General features: G+C 48.2%; 1 protein-coding gene across 3 annotated transcripts in view; it reads left to right on the forward strand.

Annotated features, from left to right (window-relative positions):
- Positions 1 to 244: 244 nt before the first annotated feature.
- ELAVL1 (ELAV like RNA binding protein 1) overlaps positions 245 to 13,937 on the forward strand; it is a 31,391-nt gene continuing 17,698 nt past the window's right edge. The window contains exon 1 of one of the 3 annotated variants that reach the window (XM_048495987.1): positions 245 to 484. The gene's annotated coding sequence lies outside the window, so the exon portion shown is untranslated. The remainder of the gene's footprint in view (positions 485 to 13,937) is intronic. The other 2 variants (XM_048495989.1, XM_048495988.1) reach the window with 2 other exon arrangements.

Below are 13,937 nucleotides of genomic sequence, written 5' to 3' on the forward strand. Positions count from 1 at the left end.
TTTTTTCATCGCGACCAACAGTATTAACTGCCAGGCGCAAACTCGGCGGGACAAAAGGGCAAGGCCTATTGCCCGGCCGGGGTACGATGACGTAAAAACGCCACTGCGCCTGTGCGAAGGATGGAGCGACGTATAGCGAGGCCGCCCTGCGCCCCCTCCCTTTCTTCCCCCCACCCTCAATGCGCGGACCCACAAGACCCCGCGCGCCTCCTCCTTGATGGGCGCGGCACGCCTCCAATGGCTGCCTCGGGCGACGCGCGCCGCGTCCAATGGGCGACGACGGGCGGGCCGAGCGAACGGGCGGGCCCTGTCTGCGCCTCATCCCTGCTGCGGCGGCCGCCTGAGGGAACGGAGCGGCTCGTCGGTGCGGACAGGCGGCGCAGCGCCGACTCCTTCTCCCCTCCTGGCCAGTCGGCCCCGTCCCTCCCCGCCCGCCGGCCTCCTTCTCCCCCCCGCCCTCGCCCGAGCTCCAGCCGGTCGCCAGGTGAGCAGCAGCGGAGGCGGTTGGGCCAGGCCGCCGCGGCCCGCGAGCGCTCCGACCAGGCCGCCGGCCCGGCATGTGACGCAAGAGGGGGCGTGGCCGGCTCGCGGAGGGGCGGGGCCCCGGACCCTTTGTGGGCCGCGGGTGGGGGAGGGGAGGGGATGAATGGGCGCCCTCGAGGCTGCGGTGGGGGGGAGCGCTCCTAGGCCGACGCGCCCGTGTTCCCCCCCCCCCCGCCGAGTAGGAAGGAGAACATCAGCCCACTTCATCTGGCACAGTTCAAACTCCCGGCCCTCCAGATGTTATGGACTACAGTCCCCATCATCCCCTGCCAACATGATGCTGGCAGGGGATGATGGGAACTGTAGTCCATCACATCTGGAGGGCCGGGAGTTTGACACCTATGGATGGATTATTAAGTGCGTTGGTGCCCAATGGGGAAGGTTGCCATACAACTAATGAATGCTGATGAGTCAGGCTCCTTTAGACCGACCTGTCCCGTCTTTTCCTCGCCGAGTAAGAAAAGGAACATCAGCCCACCTTCTTTAGATGTTATCTGTGTTAGATAGGTTTTAGGGATTATTAAGTACAGTCTCATAATAATGATCATCTTAGGCCAACCAGCCTCTGTTTTCCCCATCGTTCAGAAAGAGGAGCATCAACCCACTTTCTTCAGGTATCATCAGTATTAAATTGGTTTTATTGGATTATTAAATACATTGGAAGCTGCCTTGAGCCCATTAGGGGGAAGGTGGCATAATTAATAGCTACTCTTTGGCTTCTCTTAATGGGTGCAGGGCAGTTCCCGATGTATTTAATAAAACTACTCTAATACTGGGGCGTTGTGGTTTCTGGGCTGTATGGCCGTGTTCTAGCAGCATTCTTTCCTGACATTTCGCCTGCACCTGCGGCTGGCATCTTCAGAGGATCTGATAGTAGGAAAGCAAGTGGACATGGACATGGCAGCCTAAGAGTGACTAACATTATCATTGTGTCTTGTATGCTGTTTTTCCCCTAGCGGGCTCAGGGTGGGCAACTGTGTACTCACTAATCCATAAAATTGGTCTAATACTGATGTTGTTCAAATAATGGCATTTGTCAATATCTTCTGTTCAAGCGGCCGCATGGGAAGATGGGCTGTGCCTTTAATGGGCAACAGAGATTTGTCTTTTTAGGACATTCAAAGTATGTCACATGTGTGTTGAGGCCAGCCATGTATCAAGGTGGGATACAGTTTTGGTTCCCGTAGAGGGAGGCAAAAGCAGGTGCCTGGCTCTTCATTAGTATTGCTAGTAGCATTTGTTTAAACTTTAGAGAGTTCATAGTGCATCCTGTGGGCATTGTCTGAAAAAGTGGACCAACAGCCACCCCACCAGGGACGCTAGGCCTGCTTTCCACCAGCAGCTCTGTTGAAACCAGGCCTGCTCTTTCTGTAGGTAGGAGATTGGGGAAGGGGGGGGAGCTACCAGTACTTGACATTCATGTCACCTTATTGTAGGGTTCAGCAACGATCAAACGAATACTCTCTTGTGGTCTTTAGAACAGCAGGACACATTGCCCTTTTATGTCTGGAAAAGACGGACATCCCTGTTGACAAAGACTCGCATACTGTCACTACTAATAGTGATTAGCTCTTGCCCAGCTCCCACAGAACGTTAAAAGGATATCAGATGTGTGTTGCAGCATGGGAAAAACTGAACCACAATGAAGTGGATGCTGGATCATATAAATGTCTGCCACAGCAAAGCTGTTGTTCTTAAAAGGCTTAGCTGACTTCCTTGTTTTGGTAGCAGCAGACTAAGATATTTAGCAACGTTATCTCTGTGACCCTTGAATGAGCCATGTAAGGCAGGCCAGTGATCTTCTCATGACTACAGTTATGGATTAGCAAATTTTCATTAATCCATTTTCACCTTTTTTTAACTGACATCGTTTCCTCTCCCCCCCCCCCCTTTCTATTCTCACAACCACCCTCCAAAGTAGGTTTTGCTAAGAAATATTATTTGGCCCATGATAATTCATAGTGTAATCCTAAACCGACTCTGAACTAATTTGCATGGGGCTGGCCTGACTGATCATTAAGGCACTGACTCTCAGGTTAATAAGTGTTAGGTATTCATATATATGTAGGAGCCGTGTGGCGTAGTGGTTAAGTGCTTGCACTACCACTCACACGGTCAGGCGTTCGAGCCCCCTGTGGGTCAGATATCCTGGCAGCTGGCTCATGGTCAACTTAGCCATCCATCCATTTCTTGGTTAGTAAATGAGTACCTAACTCATTGCTAGGGGATAAAGAATAGCTGGGGAAAGCAATGGCAAACTACCCCCACAAAGAGGCTTGCCTATAAAATCACTGCTCACAGTGGTACCCCAGGGTCGAACATGACTGAAGGGGAAACTTTACTATTCCTCTCTCTCTCTCTCTCTCTCTCTCTCTCTCTCACACACACACACACACACACACACACACACGTGCGCACCTGGCAGAAGGTACAGATTGGTACCTTCTCTCTCTCTGTCTCCCCACACACACACACACACACACACACACACACACACACACACACACACACACACCCCACGCACACACACCATTATTTCTGATAGGTGCTGAACCATTAACTTCTCTGTCATCATGTTAATGAGTCAATATAGACCAGGTAGGGTTTTCTGTGTGGTTGGGGCTCCTTTGGGTATTTAGGAAAATCAACTTTGGAAGCTTAAAAAACAGACCACAAAATGAAAATGATCCATTGAGAAGTGAACATTTTTGACCACTCAAAAATTATTTTGGCCAGTTGACCCATTGCACAAGGATACAATGTCTGTTTATTTTGAACATCCGAAATTATGCTTCAGTCATAATTTAATGTAATACTTGCAACAAGCAGAAAAATAATTACCTGTGATGATACGACAATGATATAAGGTTTCCACAGAATTAGGATTATTGTAACCTGTAAGTGTCAGGTCAGCCACCAACTCTTCTTCTGAAGCTCTGGGATTAGACGACAGCCACAGTTTAAAAAAAATTAAAGCAGCAGTAAAACCAGGTAAAATATTGCCAACAAAGCATGTTTAAACCCACCTACACTCAGAACAGAGAAACAGTGGGAGAAACTTTGCTCTACTGAGATATCTCTCCCTCATTTCTCCAGAGCTATGAAGCAAGCAGCCTTCATCCTTGCCAGAGGTGACATTAAAAGTAGAAACTGCCTCTTACACAGTACCTTCTTGCTTTCATGGGATATTTTGCCATAGTCCAATGCTAGGTAGTCAGTGGATTCACACATACGCGCGCACCTGGCAGAAGGTACAGAACACTGTAAAACTTATAATCAGTCTCCAGTTTTAGCAGAAGGCAGCTTGCAGCATATCTAACAGAACCACATGGCCCTGTTTCAAATTTTGTTTTTATAAAGGAAAGCAAGAAGTTGGCGTTCTTGAGCTCCTAAACTTGAACGGAGGGGATGCAGTTCTAAAAGGAACTGTCCCCCCCCTTCCCCCCAATGATTGCTGATTGGTCCTCAACTAGTTCATTACCAGTGTCTCAGCTAAAAGAGCTGTCAAAGCAGAAATCCCAAGCTCAGTAGGGATGCCAATTAAAATCCAGTATAAAATGTTGCTTGCTGAGTGGTTTGTGTGCTGGATCTGCATCCAGGCACAGCGGAGGGGTACCTGGCTCTCTCTCATGGTCTCATTGGTAGAAAGGGGAGAGAGAGGAATTCTCAGCTGGGGCCCAATTCATCCATGACAGAAGGAAGCCTGGTTGGCTTTCCGCCGCCCCCCCCCCCCCATCAGCCTCTTTCGAGAGTTCAAAACACCCCATAAGTACAATCTATCCATCCATTCAGTTTTCTCCTTCCTTGCCTCAAAGGAGAAATATACATGATTTTCCCTGCAACATATTATCCCTCCTCCCATCTTTGCGGCAATCCTGTGAGGTAGGTTAGGTTGACTAACCAGTAGTCATCCACGCTTTGTGATTGACTGGGGATGAATCCAGTAATCACTGCACCACACTGCCTCTCTTATGTTCATCTTAACTGCAGCTGCCCCTCAAAGGATGTGATTATTGCTCATCCTGTGTATGGAGAATGGTCAGGGCAGGTGCTGAGTTCTGAAGCTCCATCGTGGCTCTTGGCTTTCTGGAAAATGTATTTAGATTGTGGTGAAAAGTATTAAGCGGCACGTGTATAAGCCACATCTTCATGCCACCCTTTTCTGGGTTCCCATGATTGGTGATAGTGGAAGACTATCGGGGTTGTTTCTCTCAGTCTGGGAGGTCTTACTGAACATGTCACTTCAAGTTTCCAAACATCTCAGTTGGCAACGTTCACTGAAAAGTTGAGTTGGATGGCAGAAGCATAATAAATAAATCTTGCGCTTTTAAGTGTGCTAACCATCGGGATAGTTTGGGGTGTGCAGAAGCTACTCTGCAGCTGAGGGCCAGAACCCAGCCTAGAATAATTATGTGCTGGTTAGGTGGCACATTCGTTAAAAGGAGAATGTATTGTCGAAGGCTTTCACGTCCGGAATCACTAGGATGCTGTGGGTTTTCCGGGTTGCAGATGCCAACCACAGATGCAGGCGAAACCTCAGGAGAGGTAATACTACTAGAGCATGGCCATACAACCTGGAAAACCCACTGCATCCTAGAAGAAGAAGAGTTTGGATTTATACCCTGCCTTTCACTCCTTTAAGGAGATTCGGGGCAGCTTACAAACTCCTTTCCCTTCATCTTCCCACAACAGACACCTGGTGAGGCAGATGAGGCTGAGAGAGTTCTGAAGAACTGTACGTGGCCTAGGGTCACCCAGCAGGCTTCATGAGGAGTGGGGAAACACATCCAGTTAACCAGTTAAGTCTGCTGCTCATGTGGAGGGGCGGGGAATCAAACCCAGGTCTCCAGATCAGAGTCCACTGCTCTTAACCATGACACCATGCAGTCCTCAGTTTTAAATCCACTCTGTGAGCCATAATCTGGAAGCTCCCTGAAAGCAGTGGTCTGCTATGCAGAAGGTTGTTCAGTATGCAAAATAGATGGCTATTTGATCTCTTCCAGTACAGACCCTTTTCATATTTATTTATTACTGGGTAAAGCTGAGCCCTTTAAAACCTATGAGATGCCACCCACCTGTTTAAAACTCTTCTCTTGCCCCAACCCTGATGGCAGCTGAACCCTGCATCTCCAAGACTGAGGCTGGATCCTTCTTGGTCTCAAGGATGTATACCTAGCAGTGTGGTGGGGAACGTTTGTGTGGATGAAGGATTGCTGACTTCAAAGCCAGCAAAGGCCTCTTTGAAGCAGCCAGCTGTCTCTCAGCACAGAAAATCACTGTGGGTTTGGCTCAGTACATTGTATGTGCTTGTGTGGGATGTGCAGAACAATCATGAGCTCAGAACATCCTTGTGTGTGTGTTGGGGGTGGGGGGGTTACCCTTCCCAAAGGTCTGGAGAACTCTTTTCAGATTTTGGTAGCCAGCAAAGAAAGGAAAGGCATCTCCCCCCACCCCGTCCTTCAGTAACAGGGGGGTAACCATGCCCTGATTTATTATTTATGTAGAGTATCTTTATGCTGTTTGCCAGAGAGCCTGCCTGAGGCAGCTTACCAAGTATAATGAAAACAGTGAAGATGTTGATTAATACCCCGTGTTAAAAACCTGACTCAAATATGAAAACGGTGAGCAGCTTAAAACTAATTTTCAGTCTAAACGCACACTATAAAAATGGTGTCGAAAGATCAGGTCCTTCATTGGAAGACCGCGTAAGTGGGAATATTTTGGCCCGATGCCTAAAAGAGAGTTGACTAGGATCAAGGCAAGCCTCGCGGGAAGGGCATCCCATCAACAAGGTGCTGCTCCTTGAAATGCCCTGGCTCTGTTGCCACCTGCCTCACCTTTGAGGACTGGCATGAAGAGCACAGCATGTGAGTCTGACCTTGCCTGATCGGCTGGTCAGTGTGGAGTTCAAGAGTAAATTTCATGGTTTCAGTTTTCAGACTATGCTGTGAGGTCGTTTATGCTGAGAAATACTGGAAGAGTGTTGTGTAGTGGTTACAGTGTTCGACTAGGACTGGGACCAGGGCTAAAATTCCTCCCATGCCACGAAGCTTACCAAATGTAGTCTGAGGTGATATTTGTCTGGAATATAAAATAACCATATTTTCAATATGGTTTGTTCAGGCGGTTTAGGTCTTTTGTGGGGTTTAAACAGAGCAATATTTAGAGAGCTTTGCATCATCTCATTGAAGTGGCAACTTCAGCACCACCACCACCACCCCCAAATTCCCTGTGGCTTGCCTGTGTCCTGAAAATGCATTTTTGTTTTTCCTCCTTCCATTTCAGGCCACAAAAAATTAACACTGTGGCTCATTAAAAGAGCATCTAGGCCCCAGTTTCAGTCCCTGGCATCTCAAGGTAGAAGACTCAGGAAATAGGTGACATGAAAGACCTTTACCTGGGACTCCAGGGAGTCACTTTCAAGTTTGATTAGACTACATCAACCTAGGTGAACCAGTAATCCAATTCTGTATAAGGCACCTCATATGTCAATCTATATCTATAAACGTGAAATACCACTGACTGACTCACTGACTATCAAAATAACTCAAAAACCACCGAACCTACAAAGTTGAAATTTGGCACACCAGTTCATTATGTGGTTTAGGTGCTCACTAAGAAAGGATTTTTCAAAATATTCACTTCCACTTGATTTACTGTTTTCACTGCTCATCTCTGGCCATCTGCACAAACATTCTAAGGCCGTGGTGGCGAACCTTTGGCACTCCAGATGTTATGGACTACAATTCCCATCAGCCCCTGCCAGCATGGCCAATTGGGAATTGTAGTCCATAACATCTGGAGTGCCAAAGGTTCGTCACCACTGTCTAAGGGCAAGCCATCCCCTCAGTCCACAGACATGCTGCACGAACATTCTAAGGGTGTCAGTTAAACACCACCAGCTTCATGTCCTTCACCAAGGTGTGCCAAATGCACTCTAACACTGCCTTCCTCAACGCATGTGAACCTATCCCTTCTGCTGAAACCGCTACAGGGAGAAGAGGAATTAAACACAGAAAGCGCTTTACCCACTGCATTATAAAAAGACAACTACAGGAAACTGCTTCAAAATATGCAAAAACAAACGTCTCAGTCCACAGACAGGCTGTGAGGAAATATGCTGCATGTCACCCCAAAGTTCACAAACAGGCTGTAAAGAAGTATGTTGAATGTCACCCCGAAAATCATAGAGAGCCTGTGATGAAGTATGCGTAGCGAAGCACGGGTGCCCTGCTAGTACAGTTATATGAGAGCAGGTTGGTTTGGTGACTAATTTGCAAGATTGCTCAGAAAACCTTCCCATTTTTATTAGGTGGCAGCAAAAATGCCAGAGAGGTCGGGGGAGTCTCCAGGGTCCTATTCTTCCTCAACCCCCCTCAGGCTCTCTCTCAGCTGCCATACTGCCATGAATCCAGCATGTGACTGTTTTCTATCTGACCCCAGGAGAAGATCCGCCTGTTTGAGAATGTGCTTCTAGCATTCTTCGAGAGCCATCTTTTCAACCACATGACCTTCATGTCAACCTCTACAGAGGAAATTGCCCCATACCAAAAGGGGCGCATCAATTTTAAATAATCCCAGATGGCCCATATTATACTGGAACATTTTCACTGTAACTCTTATCACAGTTTATGGATTGCCCGTTTTATTTTAACAATCACTTTTCCCTGATATAAAGGATAACCTAGTCCCCTATTTGTTGGAGGAGACCCAGTGCCTCCACGGGCAGTTCTCTACCATATTTTCTTTAAAGAAAGGAAGGCTCCCCATTCGCTGCTGAGAATCATTAGATCAAAGCTTCTTGGAAGAAAGGAAAAAAACATACCCTTGGGTCTCCTCTGGAGGATCCAGTTAGTCCAGAATGCGGCAGTCGGGGTCCTTTCAGGATCCACGTGGGAGAGACATAAACAGCCGGTGTTCCGCCAGCTGCCCTGGCTTAGGTGGAGCACTGGATCAAATTCAGGATTCTTAAACTAATGTACAAAACCAAAACGGCTTGGGAACAGCATACTTGTGGGACTGTCTCTCCTGGTATGTCCCCCAGAGATTGCTCCGTTCATCAAATTTCAACTTACTGGTGATCCTTAGTCCAAAGGAAGTCCATATGGCCTCAGCCAGAGCCAGGGGTCTTTCAGGGCTAGCCCCAGCCTGGTGGAACACTCTGTCTGAGGAGACCAGGGCCCTGTGAGACCTTATCCAGTTCCGCAGGGCCTGTAAGACAGAGATGTTCCGCCAGGCGTATTGTTGAGGCAGCTACAGTTAACCATCTGGGCCTCTCCCTTCAATCCAGTTTTGATTCCAACTGTGTTTTAGTCCATTGGGAGCCCTCAGTGTGGTTATTGCTTATTTAAACTACAAGAGATTGGATGTGTAATTGCCCCTTGGATTAATTCAATATTGATTATGGTTAGCAGATGTTGTTAAATGTTTTCCGCCCTCTGGTACGAGCTGTCCCGAGACCGGAAGAAGAGGGGCAGCGTATTAAATCCAATAAATAAATAAAAATCTTAATTCAAGCTATACCCCAGGAATCTTTTCACTTCCTGAGAGTTTTGGTTCTCCGCCTATTTATTCAGAAATAAATCAAAGATCAGGTAAGTAGGTAGTAAGTAGGAAGCAGCCAAAGGTGGATGGTTGGAACCAAGTTGCTAGGTTGGCTTTCCACAATCATTAATGCTCAGCAGCTGATAAATAAGATGGTGCAAATATTTTTCTCATGTCAGGTCCCGTTGGAACACTTCCTGCTAATTCTGTTTTTGACCCGTGATTATCTGTAGCAATGAACATATTCATCAGGGTACGCGTTCTGTCACAGCAATCTCCTTTCCCCTTTCTTGTTCTGTTTTTCCTCTTCTTGCATGTGGTTGCAACCAATCTAGCTCCCCTGCCCCTTTTGAAGATACCCCGAAGTCTTGGGAATCCGTTAGAATCCCACATTCTTGCTTCCGTTGTGATTTCATGGGCAACAAGCGGGAATGCGCAGGCAGCAGACCCGGGCGTTGCTGGACTGTAGAATCCAGTGTTTCTGCTGTTTGATCGTTTTTCCCTGCTGAAAGACCTCTTCTGTTTTAACTTAGCAGTGCATTTTTGTCTGTCTACAGTTCTAGTGAAATTCGCTTCCTCCTTCTCTCCACGGAGCATGAAGTGAGCTTTTGTATACGGGAAGACTGATGTCAGCTAGGGCCGGTTCTGTATTGTGTGTGGGTTGAATGGAGCAGGACAGCAAGTGATACGACTTCCCAAGTGGTGTCTGAGGCTGGAGTCTTTTCTTGGAAGGAAACCTTCATGCTGGTACTGTCCGTTCTTATGGTATGATAACCCTGGTTAGACTGAAACTGAGGTGACCTGCCCTTCTCGCCCATGTCTCCTTCTGCAAACCAGGGAACATGGATGCTGTGGTGACAGAAGCACCATGGTACCTGCTTCCACATTTCCTTAGTAGGCACTGACAGTTGTCCGCTGGCAACAGTGCAAGTCTGTATCGAGGCATCGCATGCCCAGATCAGGGGTGGCCAACCTATGGCACTCCAGATGTTCGTGGACTGCAGTTCCCATCAGCCCCTGCCAGCATGACCATTTGGCCATGCTGGCAAGGGCTGATGGGAATTGTAGTCCATGAACATATGGATTGCCATAGGTTGGCCACCCCTGGCCCAGACCATCAAATTACCTTGGTTTGCTCCAGGCATAGCTGAAAATCTTCTCTTCAATCAGTTCTTCAAATGAATAACTCAGAATTGAAAGACGATATTCTTTATTGCAGAACTATAGCAGGATATTGGCAGATAGAAAACCATAGACAGATCTGACATTACATCACAAGCTGCCTGTTGATATACACCTAAGGCCTCACCCCCCTTTCCTGTGCCAAGTGGAACTGGTTTAAGCAGACAGTATAGTGTAATTGGATGTTTACATAACGGCAGAGCTGGGTTCCCAGGCCAGAGAGAGCAACGTTATCCTTACCCCAAGCGAATGGAATGCGAACAAGTGGTTTTCCCACAAAGAGGCCCAGGGTGAGATAAGGGAAGAAAAATGTGAAAAAGCAGTCTCTCTCTCTCTCTCTCTCTCTCTCTCTCTCTCTCTCTCTCTCTCTCTCTCTCTCTCTCACGCAACCACGCACGCACGCACGCACACGCACAAGGATACCAAGTTCAGTTCCCAAACTCCCGGCTGGAACAGCAGCAAAACACAGCAGCAATATGGCAGGTCTATCGGGGCAGGCAGTCATTTCCAGATGGACAGCAAGATAGTGTATTGGCACCAGGAAGGCTGGCAAGTTTTTATTCTAGGAAAAGCTTTCGTGGACTAGACCCACTTGGTCGAGACGCATATGGGTGGATCATCACGACTCAGGCAAACACGCACATGTATAAATTGTGACGAAAATCATAGACTCAGAGAGCCACGAAATGCAGGATCAATGGTGGGAAGTGTAACCTGCAAGGCACAGAGCCTCCCGTTCACAACAACACCAGCATTCCCACTCAGTGGGTATCTGATGTGGGAGATGCATTTCTGCCCTTCTCAGCTTCAAGCCTATGTTAGGGAGCCTGAAAAGTGGAGGTGGAATTGTGGTTTAGTGGAGAGGACCTGGTCTAGGGTTCTGACTCCCAACCTGCTTCTGCTATTCATCTGCTTGCTGGATATTGTAGCATTCAACCTGTCAGGCCAGGTTTTGGGAGCCTCCGATTCAAATCTTTTATGTGCTGTGAAGTTCACAGTACCTTTGGGCAGCTGCTCTCGCTGTCGAAATAGCCTGCAGGGTTATCGTGATGGTAAGATGAGGAAGGAACTATCACATATGCAGCTGTATAGGAAGGGCAGGCCAAGAACATGCACTACAGATAGAAATTGGGGTTGTAATGCTGTTCAGGCCAATCTGTTTCCCTGGGTCTCACCTCCTCTTTGACGGTACCTCTCGTCCTGGTCACGGTGCTCCTTTTCTTGTTCTGGCTTCATACTTTGTTGGAGGTGACCCAACTATGGTTCCTCCTACTCAGAGGATTTCTCCGCTAACTCAACATAGTGCCCTGAAAGCTCTTTGACTCTTTGAAAACTCATAGAACTGGTGGAGGTGTCATGGCTAGCAGTAGTTAGGGACAGATCTCTCCAACACACTGTCCCTCTGGCCTTCCATTATCATTCAGTATTATGTCTGACTGCTGCCAATTTTAGTAAAAGGTGCTCCTAAATCCACATCCATCTGAATATATAAATAACCCTGCTGTCATAGTTATTCATAGTACATGGCTTTTGCATTTCGGGGTGTGGCAGTGAGTTATCAGCCCTGTAAGGAGGGAAGACAACCCAGACCTTTCTTGAAACTGAGAAGCTTTCTGGGGACAAATGTAAGAATCCATCTCCACAAATACAGCAAGACTTTTTTCCAAGGTGGAGCCCACAAGGAGCTCTGTTGTGCGTACTGGATTTTGAATATGTGACATGACAACTTCAGTTTAGCCAAGGAAGGAGGGTTCTCTTGCAGGCTCAGGGCATCTTGGTGGGTGATTCTCCACCCCATTTCAGGGAGGCAGGAAAAAGAATTTCGTCACTTCCTGTCCAGGCTTGGCATCCATCTTAGCCAGTATTTTTCCTGCCTAGACAGGGAGCACACGGAATTCTTGGTCGCTGGTACCCAATTCCTTAAATATCGCCTTTTCGTCCTTCCTTCCTACTTCTCTTTATCTTAAACTGTCCTACTTCGTTACCTGTGTCTGTCTCACTATCTCTGTTCCTTTTTTGTTATCAGTGTCGTGTGTTTGTGGTAGTCAGGGCTCCCGACAAGGACTCTTCCCGCCAAATTCTAAAATGGCCGACGGTCATTTTTCTCCCCAACCGGGATACCACTGTTCGGCAGCTGAAACCACCAGAGCCTCCTCTAAGAACTCTAGTAGCCTTCCCAAAACCCTACAGGGTTTAACTGGGTCATCTAAAACCCACTCCTGCCCCTCGAAGTCGAGCAAACCGCAGGAGCCGAAATGCCCCCTTGGTCAGCACAGAGCTGCGGAGCAACCGCTGAGCAAGCGGCTGCAAAGCGCCAGTGCCACCTCCTCCGCGGCTCGAATCGGCAACTCGGAGCCCTCTCTGCCAATCGTTCCCTCACAAAGCACACTGGCGCGAAGTGCTCTAACGCCGGAGCAATCTCTGCCCAGTTCGATCGTTGCGGAGGAGGGCCATTCCTATGGCAGCACCTCAGAACAACAGAATGCAGCCAGGCAAGAGACGTCCCGCGAGGCGGGAGAAGGAGGAGAGCAACCCAGGGAGGAGGGGGAGCGGTTTAGCGTGGTTCAGCCGTTCAACTGGCAATCTCTTACTTGGTCTGATTTCGCAGCCTTCCTAAATAAGGCTATTGAGGACAAATTGCAAAGCCTTCACTACAGCGAAGGCAGACCATCAGCGGATCCTATCCTTATGGGAAATGAGCCGTCTGGGCACACTAGGGGTTACCCTAGATCCCCATTGCAGGGTCCAGGAACTTCTTCCCAAGCACCAGATTATTTCATACCCCCTCCTCAGGACTCCAATGCTCTCCTTCCACATGGGCAGACTAGGGGTTACCTAGGTCCCCACCGCTTGCCCATGGGCTAACTAGAATCCCATCGGAAGATCCCCTGCATTTTCCTCACGAGGAGAAAGGCAGTGAGGATGAGGAACAGCGCTCCTTAGCAAATTTCTCTGATTCAGAGGAGATAGAGGTGAGTGCAACAGAAGCCTCCACCAGATGCTTTAAAGATGAGGATCTGGCTCTCCTAATTGCTAAAACCACCATAGCTCTGGAGTTACACGACTCAGCTGATGCCCAGATTCCAGGAGCTTCCTCCTCATTACCTCCTATTAAAGGTTACCCCAAGGGGAGCAAACAATATCTTCCACAAGAGGAAACTCCTAAATCGGGTTTTCCTATTCTTGAATTCTTTATTAAGAAAACTAAAAAAGAATGGGAAGCCCCAGCATCTAATAAGCATACTATCTCAACTGCCAAAAGACGTTATCTGGTTCCAGAATATGTCGAGTCTATCATGAAGGTTCCCCCAGTAGATGCTCCTGTGGTTGCCACCCAGACAGGAGGACTCCTAGTCAAGGAGGGCGAAGGTACCATTAAAGATTATCTGGACAAAAGGTTCGATACCAAGCTCAGACGATCGCATGAAACTCTGGCGACCTCAATGAAGGCCATAGCAGCGGCCTCTACTGTTGCCAGGGCATTGCTGGTTTGGGCCAACCAGGTCCTGGATATTCTGCCCCTAGAACAGACGGCAGCTAGAGAGGGTATTGAACGTATTAGAACGGGAGCGGCATTTATCGCAGACGCCTCCCTTGACGCCCTAGTCCTATCAGCTCGCACAATGGCCTCCACCCTGGTGGCCCGGCGTAATGCCTGGATTAGAGCC

Source organism: Sphaerodactylus townsendi, linkage group LG05, assembly GCF_021028975.2.
Source record: "Sphaerodactylus townsendi isolate TG3544 linkage group LG05, MPM_Stown_v2.3, whole genome shotgun sequence".
In the NCBI taxonomy this organism is placed as follows: Eukaryota; Metazoa; Chordata; class Lepidosauria; order Squamata; family Sphaerodactylidae; genus Sphaerodactylus; species Sphaerodactylus townsendi.